At 31.8% G+C, this 13,430-nt stretch overlaps 1 protein-coding gene across 2 annotated transcripts in view; it reads left to right on the top strand.

Annotated features, from left to right (window-relative positions):
* The window catches only part of LOC113521407 (uncharacterized), a 142,038-nt gene that overhangs the window by 105,194 nt on the left and 23,414 nt on the right, over positions 1–13,430 (top strand). The gene's annotated exons all lie outside the window — the stretch shown is intronic.

The following is a 13,430-nucleotide window of genomic DNA, read 5'->3' as shown; positions in this document are numbered from 1 at the left end:
GAATTATAAATATCAGTGTAGAATCGGTGAAGATATCGCCAGAGCTTTTCTTTTTTTTTATATACAACTTAAAATGGCAAACAAGCTGACGGCGCACCTGATGGAAAGTGGTAACCGTCGCCTATAGACATGAACAGTACCATGGACATAACAGAGTATACTGTTTCGTCCATGATACTCCCTATGCGTTGCCATTCTTCAGGAATCAGGTGTTATTCCTCTGTACCCTGTAAATTCTCTGCCATATCCCATCTTTCAAACCGAAACATAGCCATGCAAACACAACTGCTTCACGGTAGAAACACGAATGCTTAAAAATTTCCTCCTTTTGAAATAAACTTAAAAATAAATTACAGCCGAATCGCGTATAAATGATTTATCTAAGTCGGTCGATAAACAAAACAAAATTACGATTAGATTTCGACAAAAAGAGCGCAGTTTTGTAACTCCATCGCGAATCACTCCACATCTATGTTGCGTATAATGACATTGACAGTGTTTTTACTAACAATGACTGATAATCGAATCATTAATGATGTTGTAATATAAACTGTGCTGCAAGTAATTAGTTAAGCCTGCTTTTATAAATTATTACACAGTGCGTTACTAAAGTATTGTTTAGGCATGGGTACAAGTAATATCGTTACCGTTCTGATATCTATATATTGGGTTACAATAGACGATATCTATACGGTTACTCTAAAAAAAATACACATTCCGGTCTCACCCATATCAGTCGGATATCTAAATTCATTTCGATCGGGTGCTTCATTTCGACATTATATATTGAATTTTTTTTTTCTGATGAGTGAAAATGGTATTACCAGCGTAACCCCGCCTGCGCTGACGGGATACGCTGGCGGAGCACCAGTGAAGGGTGATAGATGAGAATGAAAACAGGCCAGTTAGCCTGTTAGTTAGTACTAGTATTAATAATAGGTATGTAGATAGATAGATAGATAGATACTCTTTATTGTTTCCTCCAAAAGATTGCAGTAGTAAACTTATTAGAAATATAAACAATTACAAGAAATAGTCACAATGAGAAAACAATGGGCGACCTTATTGGTAAGAGCGATCTCTTCCAGACAACCTTTGGATGGAGAGGAGTAATTATAAACAATTTAATACATAATTACAATAATATTATGTACCTATTTACCAGATTGTTATGTATTTCGAGAATTTTAACCCATATTTTTATTTTCTGTTAATATGGTATATATCACCAGAAACTAGAAATATGTCATCATCATAATTTTTTTTATATCAACATTATCTGTCCACTGCTGAACGAAACCTTCTCTCCATAAGGGAGTTTCGCCAGTAGTCGCCACGCTTGGCAGACGGATTGGCAACCGCAGTTAGGCTTTTAGTGATGTTTTAAGAGGAACGCTGCTACCCATCAATCTACCATTAAGTTTCCTTAGTTGCCTCTAACGACACCCACGGGAAAAGAAGGATGGTCGATTCTTATTATATATACGAGTATTATATTGTATATATATATATATATATATATATATATATACAATATAATAATTTATACGTAGCTGTTCTATACAGAGAGATGCATGATTCTTTGATTAAATTCCATTATTTTTTCTTCTTGCAAATGAACTTATTACAAAATCACTAATAAAGAAAACACCCTATATAATATAAACACGATATAAACATAACTCCTCACAACAATCATACAAACAAATTAATATGTTATATACAACAATGCCCGTTCATCCATCAATGATCATTGGACTAATACAAAAGGTATTGTGTTCGATTCCCGTGCGACGCGCATTAATCTCGATTGAGTAAGCCATTATTGAGTTGAGACACGTTCGAGTTAAGTAATTGGGTATGTAACAGTTAATTAATATAAGTAGGTAATTAGGCGGCATTGTACGACAGTTTCTGCTGCGAGCACTTTGTCTGAACAATCGATGAATGTTGGACATTCCTATCACGATATCAATTTCAAGGGCATGGCTATGTGTACCCTATTTTTAATTTAATACAAAAAGAAGGAAATTTTCATTTCTGTTATGTTTTTTTAAATTATCTAATATTTAATTTAAAATTGTATTATCTACTAATTACTGCTCCATCTAGTAGAAGGTCGTTCTACACTGCATTTACCCGTACGAGGGTGCCACTCAAGCACCTTTCTTTCACATCATGTTAAGCTGACCTTTAGTTTACATTACTAAAAAATTTTACTTCATCTTCACTTACGTATCACTGGTACAATGCTGGCGCAAGAGACTGTACAAAAGTCGATTGCTTGGGTACCTCTGTCCTATTCGTGTTTCTACCATGAAACAGTTGTGTTTGCATGTCTATGTTTCGGTTTGAAGGGTGGGATATGACATGAATTTACAGGGTACAGAGAAATATCACCTTAGTCCTCAAGAATGGCAAGGCATGGGGGCTATCATGGGCGAAACAGTATACTTTGTTATGTCCATTTTACTGCTCGTGTCTATAGACGACGGTTACCACTTTCCATCAGGTGGGCCGTCAACTTGTTTGCCATTCTAAGTTTTATAAAAAAAAAACTGAATAAAATTCAAATTTGACTGTCAATAATATTTATAAATGAAGAATTATCGTAAAAAAATAAGTAAAAAGAATATCAAACTTTAGAAGAAAATAAATTCTTATCTACGTCAAAAATATTTAATTAATTCTTGGTAATTAATTGTATAATTAATGTTACTGTTTTAATTTAATATTGTTCATCACGTTGTACCGTCAATTATATGTTCTATTATTCCTGTCTACGGTCGACTGGTAGAAAACGCCATGTTGTGTTAAGTCCGCCATTTACACTGTATTAAAGTTTAATAAATAAATAAATAAAACATCTAGACGCATTATATATTTCAATAGGTAAAAAACAATATTATATATAAAACACATTACCTTATTAAACCTTGTATAAACGATCACTATGCAAAGTATATAAATAACACAGTCGTTCCTACATAAAGACTGTTCAGCAGCTTGCCACATGCTTCTAGATTCAATTATCGATTGAGACGAAACATGTGCAGACTTATCAATTGAGTTTAGAGTTATTATTATTTACTTACTTAAAACGATGGGGCGGTATAATGATAGTTTACCTGTAAATGTAGAAAGACTACATACTATATAGTATTATTATATAGATTGGCTTTCTGTCCATCACATTCTACATGAGGATTTAAGAAGCAGGTAATTTATTTTTAACTTTATTAAAATTCTTAAGAGAGATGGTAAACTGACCCCCTGTAAAGGGGGGAAAGAGATTGTTAGTAATGGAGACTGAGAATCTCATTGCTAGCAATATACCCAACCAGGTCGACCTCCTCGCGGTTCTCCCTGGAAACTATCATGATTAATTCCTGATGAATTCATCATGATGGGCTAACTGGCCTGTTTTCATTCTCATCTATCACCCTTCACTGGTGCTCCGCCAGCGTATCCCGTTAGCGCAGGCGGAGTTACCATACCATTTTCACCCATAAAAAAAAGACCCCCTGCAAAATCACAGTCGGCCAGAGTTCCGGGCTCCAGGGAAAGAAACCAGCTTACAATGCGGGCAGTACCTAAGAACACCGCTGTCTGCATCTTTCCCGGAAATGAATCGCCTCGGAATCCCAAACGTCTGAGGTGTTGTTCCAGACTGGTTGGAATAAAACCGTTCATCGACAGAATGATTGGAACGATTTCGTAGGATGCAACCCCCACTACTGAAAAATGAAAAAAGTGAAAATTACTGTTATTTCAACCGTTAACTTTACATTGCTGAATATAAACCTTTCCCATAAGAGAAGTATAGCCGATAATTACCACGCTTGGCAGGCGAGTTGGCAATCGCAGTTAGGATTTTAGAGATGTTTTAAGCGGGACGCTGCTGTCCACTGCTTGACCATTAAGTTTCCTTAGTCGTCTTTTACGACACCTACGAGATAGGAAGGGGTGGCACATTCTATTCCGGGACTACATGGTGACTTATAATACGTAATTATTATTTAGGTTGTTTCTTTTTTTTTATACAACTTAGAATAGCAAACAAGCTGACGGCCCACCTGATGGACAGTGGTAACCGTCGCCTATAGACATTAGCAATACCATGGACATAACAAAGTATACTGTTTCGCCCATGATACCACCCATGCGTTGCCATTCCTGAGGACTCAGGTGTTATTCCTCTGTACCCAGTAGATTCACGCCATATCCCACCCTTCAAACCGAAACACAGCCATGCAAACACAACTGCTTCACGGTTGAAACACGAATGGGACAGAGGTACCCAAGCAATCGACTTTTGTACAAAGTCTCCCTCTGGTAAAAGTTTTCCTGCTGCACCGCATTCGCCATTCAATTTCAGACGTAGTTTATATGTTGTTCTTTTTATCTAAACCTACCCGAATTAATGTTTTAATTCTTGAAGAAATAAAACACCTCTAAATTCGTAAATTAATATTCGTTTGATGTGACAATATAAGAATGCAAAAAAATCTTAAATAACGACTTCGATAAATCAAAATTACTTATAATGAATATTTATACATTAATATTAAAGCATTGAAAGTAATATTTACACTGATTCCTTCGTATAAAGGAGTTTTTTTTTTATGGGTGAAAATGGTATGGTAGCCCTGCCTGCGCTATCGGGATACGCTGGCGAAGCACCAGTGAAGGGTGATAGATGAGAATGAAAACAGGCCAGTTAGCCCATCATGATGAATTCATCAGGAATTAACCATGATAGTTTCCAGGGGGAACCGCGAGGAGGTCGACCTAGTTGGGTATATTGCTAGCAATAGCTCAGTCTCCATTACTAACAATCCCTTTTCCCCCTATAAAAGAGGTATGTTTTTTTTATTACCAAATACATTTGTACAATCATTGCCAACAAAAATATGAAATTGCAAGTTATGACTGTAACGTAACAAGCGATTTAGCATATCGTAAATAGTTTAGTACCTATTCGATATAAATCGAATCGAGTGCGCGATACCTTGCGTCACAATAATCGATTCCGACGATCGACACGCTATTGTTGCCATTGTTTTATGTGGAGTTTACAGAATTATCTCATTGATTTATCGATGGAATTTAGCCTTTATTATTAAAGAATTAAGGGTACAAGTAATGGAGAATGTTATCGAATACCGTTCAAGGTAGTAGCTAAAGAATTTTATGTACTTACACTATGCAATAGGTATTTTATCAGCAGACAGGAATTTAAAATATATTTACAGGAATTTAAATATATTAAATATCGGGCAAATATTTTAAATTAACTAGTATCTCGCAATTCTAAATAAAATAGTTAAAATAGTTTATTCGTTACAAACAAACAAATAAACAATCAAATCTTTCCTCTTTATAATGTTTACTCATATATCTTAATAACAAACTGACAGCTCACGTAACAGGAAGTGGCATTTACCGTCTTAAATTACTACGGAACTGATTCTTCCGATTATAAAAAAAAAATCATCAAAACTCGCTTACATTAAATTAACGAAAACAAAATTATTCATAAAATAGCAAATTTAAAATTAATACGAAGCCAATATGGAAGCAAACCCTACCTTCAAAAAGTATTCTCAAAATCGGTTAAGAACAGGCGACATAACCGCATTACAAATAAAAAAAAATCTGGAATTGCATTCCAAACTGGACGGTATTAAAAAAAACATATATGTAATTCAGTTTACATGTATATTTTTCTTTTTTATTTATTTTTTAAAAACCTTGAAATTGTTTAAACATTGTGCCGTGCAACAATCCTTTCCAATTTTGAATTTAATTACAAAGTAACAAGAACAAAAGTGGACAGTGAATAAATAAATGTAAACAGTAATAAAACGCCGCACACCACCCAAGACGCCGGCCCGTTTCTCGAACTATCACGACGGAAGCCGTCACCACGTTTTCTATTAATTTTAAAGCTAATTAAAGCTTGACTTTACTCGGAATACAATTTAATATGATGTTGTTGTAATGTATATCTAAAGAGATAAGCGAGAGAAATATTCAGTGATTTCCATAGATCATATATTTGTAGATGGAGCATCGAGTCAAAAAACGTCCCAAAAACTGAATCCATTTATTTATTACATGGTACTTTTTTATGGAATGAAAATAGAATGGTAACCCCGCCTGCGTATACTGATACGCAGGCGATACATTAGTGTAATATGATAGGTGAGGATGTAAAAGGGTCATCACAATTAACCCATCGTGATTCAACAAGAATTTATCAAGATGGTTTCCAGAAAGAACCACGAGGAGGTCGACCTGACATTATTGCCAGTGATGAGGCTATTAGACCACGTAAGTGACAACTTCTTTTCCCGAAATTAAATGTTACTGTACCCTACATCTAGAAAGGTAAGCGACAGGTATATTCAGTGTTTTTTTATAGATCGTATGGATCGTATGGAGCGAAAAATATCAAATGACGTACGAAAAAACAAAATACCATTTAATATGCTGTCCTGTATATCTAAAAAGATAAACGACTAAAATATCTAGTGCTTACATTATATAGATAGAGCATCGAGTATCAAAATCACGTCAGTATTTCGTAAGCTAATTTGACATTTGTCTGACTAGATATTATTGAAATCAAAACAAAACGATTTTTTTAGTGTTTTAATTGTATTAAAAAAGCTCCCAAATTATGTCTACATATATTATATAACCCCCATAATCATAAAATCGTCAAATCTCTTATAAACCTATTTTAGTAATTAAACTGTTTTATCTCTTTCTTTTATGCTAAATTCCTAATTTGAAAGAAAGTGACAAAAAGTGTAATAGTTAAAATAGGTTTGTAAAGGTTATAGTTTTTATAGATAAGGGTGTAATACTCAATCTAGATAATATAGTAGATAAGTAGTTGTCAAAAACTATTCATAAAATTTTGCTAACCCTTTATTTTTATAAAGTCTGATAGTGTAGCAATATAATAAATATAAACGTAATGATGGTTTTTGTGATAAAAGATTACAAGATTCCGAAGAAAAGTTAGGCCGTTTTGTCGATGCATTCCTGGGGAGACACTCCATTTAGACGTATATGATCTATGCTTTATAACTAAATGATTTATCTATGGTTTTGAAATTTGATCTGATATAATATAATAAAATTTTATCCCTTAAGCGAGTTTGAACATATTTTTATGGGATTACTGGCCGTTTAACAATTTGAATTAAGATAAAAATTATTTTTCTGTCCGTTTATCTCCAATCAGACACAGAATAATGAATTCTTACTATCCTTACTAATAGATATTATAAATGTGAAAAATGAGTTTGTTTGTTTGTTACCTTACAGCGCCTTAACGGTTCACCCAATCACAATATTTGGTATATACCTTCTATATGAGATGGAGAATGATATATGCTAGTTTTTATCTCAGTTACGCAAACGCAGTCGCAGATAAAATCTAGTATCTAATAATAACTTAATACAGTATATATTATTATTTAGCGGCTTACCTATTCATTCATAAAAAATTCATACATCTCAGAAACCTATTTAAGTTATTGAAGTGTTTTGTCTTGTTCTTTTGGGCAAAATCTTCAATTTGAAAAAAAGCGACAAAACAGTTCAGTGGTGTGCTGTCCTCCTCGTATGGTAGGTAGGTGTAGGAAATAATAAACAATAATATGTCACAATGCGACTCACACGACCACCCGCCCGGACGTCACCCAGAGGAGTGGCAGGAGCGGGGGGACTTGCAGTCTCAACTTTAATGAGTACATCACATCTCTCCCTTTTCAAAATATTTTAAAATTAATAATAGAATATGAATATTTTTACTCTAGGAAACTTAATTATTATTTTTTAAGCATTTTTGAATAGTCATATTTTTTATAAATCTACCGCCCATTCGGAATGCAATTTCAGCTAAGAAGAACGGGCAAGAAACTTAGCTGTTGCTTTTTTCAAACAAAGTTGAGTTTACAACAAAATGTGAAGGATACAATTACTCACAAATTTCATATAGATACAACTACAACAATATAGTTTTACATTACAGTCATAGGTAACTAAAATAATATCATGATATTACCATATATATTATGTTACAAAATATAACTTAGGCAACTAAATATAATAAGACTGGTTTGTATAAAAATAACTATATGACTATTTCCTCTCGAAGTCCATCGAGATCTTTCTTTTCATCATCCTTATAATTTTTTACTGATCTTCCACCTTCTTAAGTATATTATTGTGTATATTTCATCTCAATTTTTGTCTAGTCCCATAATTTCTTCTAGATACAGCGCCAATAAGTATATGTATACAGGGATTGAAGTATCGCATATATATTTTCTTTAATTATATTCCGAATACACTTTCTCCTATTTTCAATATCTATGTCACTATATCTTTCCCTTCCAATTTTAAAATGTTCTTTTATTGATTTGTCTCTGCCATTCTAAATAAATCTCATTATTCTTAGCATGTACAATAGAAGATATTTTATCTCTAATGACAAATCAATAATGTGGCATGATATTGTAACTTATGAGGTATAGCAGGAGTTTATCCCTCCAGTCAGATTTTGGGTTTTAATTTATTTGTACACGTATTATAATGTCACATTTTTGTATTCTACTTGCTTCGTTCTACTGCGGTCGATATGGTGTCGAATAGTATAGTTTAATACCAAATTCTAAGCAGTTATCCAATGTTGTGCTGAATAAAGTGTCAAGTCTTGTAAAATTTCTTTTATTTATGTACTTTTAAGAAGATTTATGGTCTTATACTAAGTATATCAGAATTCCAATTAATAATTCCTACAATACATATACTGACAATATTAGAGACGTTACTATTTATAATCTCAATATTTACATAAGTATGTCACATTTATTATAGTTTAGACATCGATTAATTTTAGGAATGTTACATAATATATTGTTTTAGATCAGATGTAATGTAGACAAAATTTTATTTCTTCATGAACATTGATTACAACATCTATTATATGTACCGAGACTGGTATCAATCCTTTGTACCTTGATACATAATCTACTGTTTATGGCAACAGTGCCGGGGTGCCAGAATAATTATCATGAGTCGTAGCGAATGCTCGTCTACGCTATCTCAAATGAAATAAAAATAGAAAACCATTAATAAAGGACTCAGAATTCGTATTTAAAGAGTTTGTAATGATTGACTTTAAGGTTCAGTTTTCCTGGGAGCATCTAACTACTAATTGCATGGCTTATAAAACTTAAGTGTCCACAATTTACTAACTCTTTTTGCTTTGAAATTACGAATTACTGTAAATGTTTGCTTTTCTTTCCAGAACTCTGAATACAGTATATTTAGCGAGCTTACGCCTTCACATTTTACGTATTTGTTCAGTCATTGTAGCCAAATTTTGAGTCCATTTTCTTTTATTGTGTACCAATAAACTGATAAAGATAGATAAGTGTGACTGTATACAACTTGTAATTTAAGATATTGATAATATACAGTTATATACATATATCTAAAATATTTACGCATAAAATCTAAATATTATTATAACACATTATCATATTTATTTCTCAAAATAGGTTACTAGTTTTATAACTTTAAAATTTTCCAAAAAATTGGTTTTCTAAGTGATTCTATAGTCTTTAGGGACTTACAAGTAATACTTTCTGAGATTAGCTCATGCCCTAAAAATTCTACTTACGATTGATTAAACATGAACATAAATCCTTTATTAATACATTATTTGTAACCTACGTGTACAGATATGTAGGTATATTATTTTGCCTTACAAAGTTAAAATACGTTGAACACATTTTTAAACTTTCGCGTTGTGAATCGCGAATTTAAATAGATGTAGGACATGTTTTAGCCTTACATCATTTGTTCGAAATTAAAATATTAACAAACAAACAGTTAATCTTGTGTAAGATATTTAATACATGTTTAGGTGTCTTATTCATTTCCTTTATTTGGGATTATTTCCAATTATTACATTTAAAACATTCATGTGTATATTATAATATACCTATTAGTTGGTGGTTTACATGTCTTGCTACAAAACCGTGACCAATATTTGTTTATATTTAAACTAAGGTAAGTCTCTGTTATTAAAAATAAAGATACTTAAAGTAATAAATTATATTTATATAATTTATAGATTTTGACACGTTAAGTTACAAGTATCATTGTTACACAAACTAAATAATATAATATTTAGTCACTGTAAACAGAGATTTGGTAAATACTGTTTAAATAAACAGAGTTTTAATTATTTATTGTAGTAGGATCGTAATCGAAACGAAATAACCACTTGCTTGTTATAAAAAACTTAAGTACATTCTAATCTCAATTTGATAAAAAGCATCTTTTAAGCCAGGTTTAGATAAAGATAAATTTATTTGCATAAACAAATCTCGTTGTGTGTGTGCAGTAAATACATATTAGGTATTTTAATTATGTAGTAATTGTAACATGTTTTTTACCAAGATTAGCATGCACATTTTTTGTTTAGGACTTTTCCCTTGACAGACAGATTCATATTCCTTTTTTCTATTCTTTAAAATAACTATGACTAGAGAAACTCAATTCGCAGCTTTGTCTACAAGTTCGATTATATTTTCTGTTTATTTGAGCTATACTATTTTATTTTACTAAACACTTGATTTTATGATCAATATCTAACTGATGTTCATTTAGATATTGAATTTGAATTTTGGATTTTTTTTGTTTGTTTTGTGTTTAGTAAATTAATATGCAACTTAATTGTAATATATAATGAATCATAGCAGTCTCTTAGGTACACAATAAGCTGCGAGTACAATTTTTCTCTACTTCTTCCAGATCCAACCAAGACTGACATTTTAAATGGGCCCAGTACATCAGCGAGTCTTTAGGACTCGATATGTCCTAGAATTTTGTCAGATTTTTCTTGGTTAGTTTTTTTTTTAAGTAGTTTTAAGTAGTCCTAGGTTTTGTCGACTATTATTATTATTGTTACTTTTGTACCCGAATTGATGGGTATATAATATTATGTCAATTATTATGTTAGTTTTGTACCCGAATTAATGGGTATGTTAGTTTTGTACCCGAATTGATGGGTATGTTACTTTTGTACCCGAATTGATGGGTATGTTAGTTTTGTACCCGAATTGATGGGTATGTTAGTTTTGTACCCGAATTGATGGGTATGTTAGTTTTGTACCCGAATTGATGGGTATGTTACTTTTGTACCCGAATTGATGGGTATGTTAGTTTTGTACCCGAATTTATGGGTATGTTAGTTTTGTACCCGAATTGATGGGTATGTTAGTTTTGTACCCGAATTGATGGGTATGTTAGTTTTGTACCCGAATTTATGGGTATACTAGTTTTGTACCCAAATCAATGGGTATGTTTAATGTAACTCCATCACTTTGGCTAGATATATATTTTATAGTGGAATAGAGGATGGTTAACATTTAGTTCCACCATTTTGACAAGATATTTTATAATAAAATAGAGTTACACTTAGTTCCACAATTTTGGCAAGATATTTTATAATGGAATAGAGTATGGTTAACATTTAGTTCCACTATTTTGGCAAGATATTTTATAGTGGAATAGAGTATGTTCAACATTCAGTATGAATGTAGTTATAGGAGAGTTGAATGATTGTTTGGTAACTTTATTTATTTTTTACTTGATGGATTATTTGGTTTATACTATTTATTTCGCCATATAACTATCGCTTGCACATTCATGCACTTATTTCGATTAGTGCGATATTGCTTTTAACCTAAATGGCTTATAAATCCACACTTTTAGCAAAAGTTATTTCTTGCAACACATTGTGCATCATAACTATTTTGATATGTACTCTCACATTTCATACACCGTATATTCTTCACCGAAATCTCTTTACAAGATTTGGTTTCTTTAGTGTCCTTTTACTGATCTTTCATCAGTCTCTATTGAATTGCTTCCACAATATTTATTTCTATTTAAGTAGAATTATCTTTTAACTTAAGTTCTGAGGAACTGCATTTTTCTACGATTTGACAATTGAGATGTTATAATAAGACAATTTGCAAAACGGGAATTTTATGGTGGTATATTATTTATACGTATTTATATAAATACTGTCAACTAATGATAATCGACAAATAACCAATTATGTTACTATTATTAACAAATATATTAACCGTATATCGTAGTCGACAAATGCGTCTGACTACCCCGTCAAGGATTGAATCTAAATAAAATATTATAAGTTGTTATTATTATATTTTTTTCAGAATTTTGTGTTTGTAAATGAATATACTAAAATGATTGTTCTAAAACAACCTGAAAAATAAGATGTTGCTGATGTCAACATTAATTATTTATACATATTTACAATTTAAAAAAGAATCTGTAATTCAGGAATAAAGGCTATTTTTATTTTATTTTTTATTAAATGATTATACCTACCTACCGTAATAATGTATGCTATTATAATTGTAGGCAACAATATTGTAAATGCGAATACTTGTACTTGTTGTACAGGTGGATAAATGGATTATTCTCAGTTACAAACACAGCCTTTTGAACTTATAAACCAACATAAATACGTAGGTAAATTTATGTGCCCCAACGGCGAAAGGGTAACCAATTCAGAATTAAGCAGAGAACTACCGGCAACGCTAATATTCTGCTGGTTCCTTGTAAGAAAAACAAAATCGTAACCTCAACTCTTACCAAATATCTGTCAAATAATGAAGTTAATGTGAAGTGTTTGAATATATCATAATTATCTTATGATAATTACATTTGTATTAGGTTTATACCTACATACACATCTATTTATTATGGAAGCAACCTCTATAATCGGAACCACCAATTGCATAAACTTGTATCTAAATAGATTACAGTTTATGTGGAATTATGTATTTAATGGGCTTTGCTCATTCGGATTGTACGGTGTATTTTATTTGTCAAAATAATTACTCCGACTCGGCTAATACATGCAGGCACATTTTGTTGTATGTATAGTCAGTATTCGCTGGTATCCCCGAACTACTTATCTTAAGAATTCAACTGTTATAATCACTTATACTGTGATGTAAATATAAACAGAAAGTATGCGGTACGGTATACCTAGACATCAACAAACGCCGACCATTTGTTTAGGCATGTATAGCAAGTTATTGTACGACTATGATGCGCAAACGCGTTAAAATCAGTCACAGTGTGTCGCTAAATTACAAAACGTACTATGCACCGTAATATGTATTATCAAAATTTTGCTCTCTCTATACAATTTATAGAATCAAATCTTTATTTCTTTTTGAAATTGCTTTTAGTCTTTTCTATATTTAATAAATTGATTGAGAATTAATAAATTATCTTCTCTCTTCCTTGTGAATTTAGAAATTTAACAGTTTAATGTTATTCGTGTCAAGTTACAT

This window comes from Galleria mellonella, unplaced genomic scaffold (genome assembly GCF_026898425.1).
Source record: "Galleria mellonella isolate WM207_F2 unplaced genomic scaffold, CSIRO_AGI_GalMel_v1 utg99, whole genome shotgun sequence".
Lineage (NCBI taxonomy): Eukaryota > Metazoa > Arthropoda > Insecta > Lepidoptera > Pyralidae > Galleria > Galleria mellonella.
This window is presented reverse-complemented; position numbering and strand designations above follow the sequence as displayed.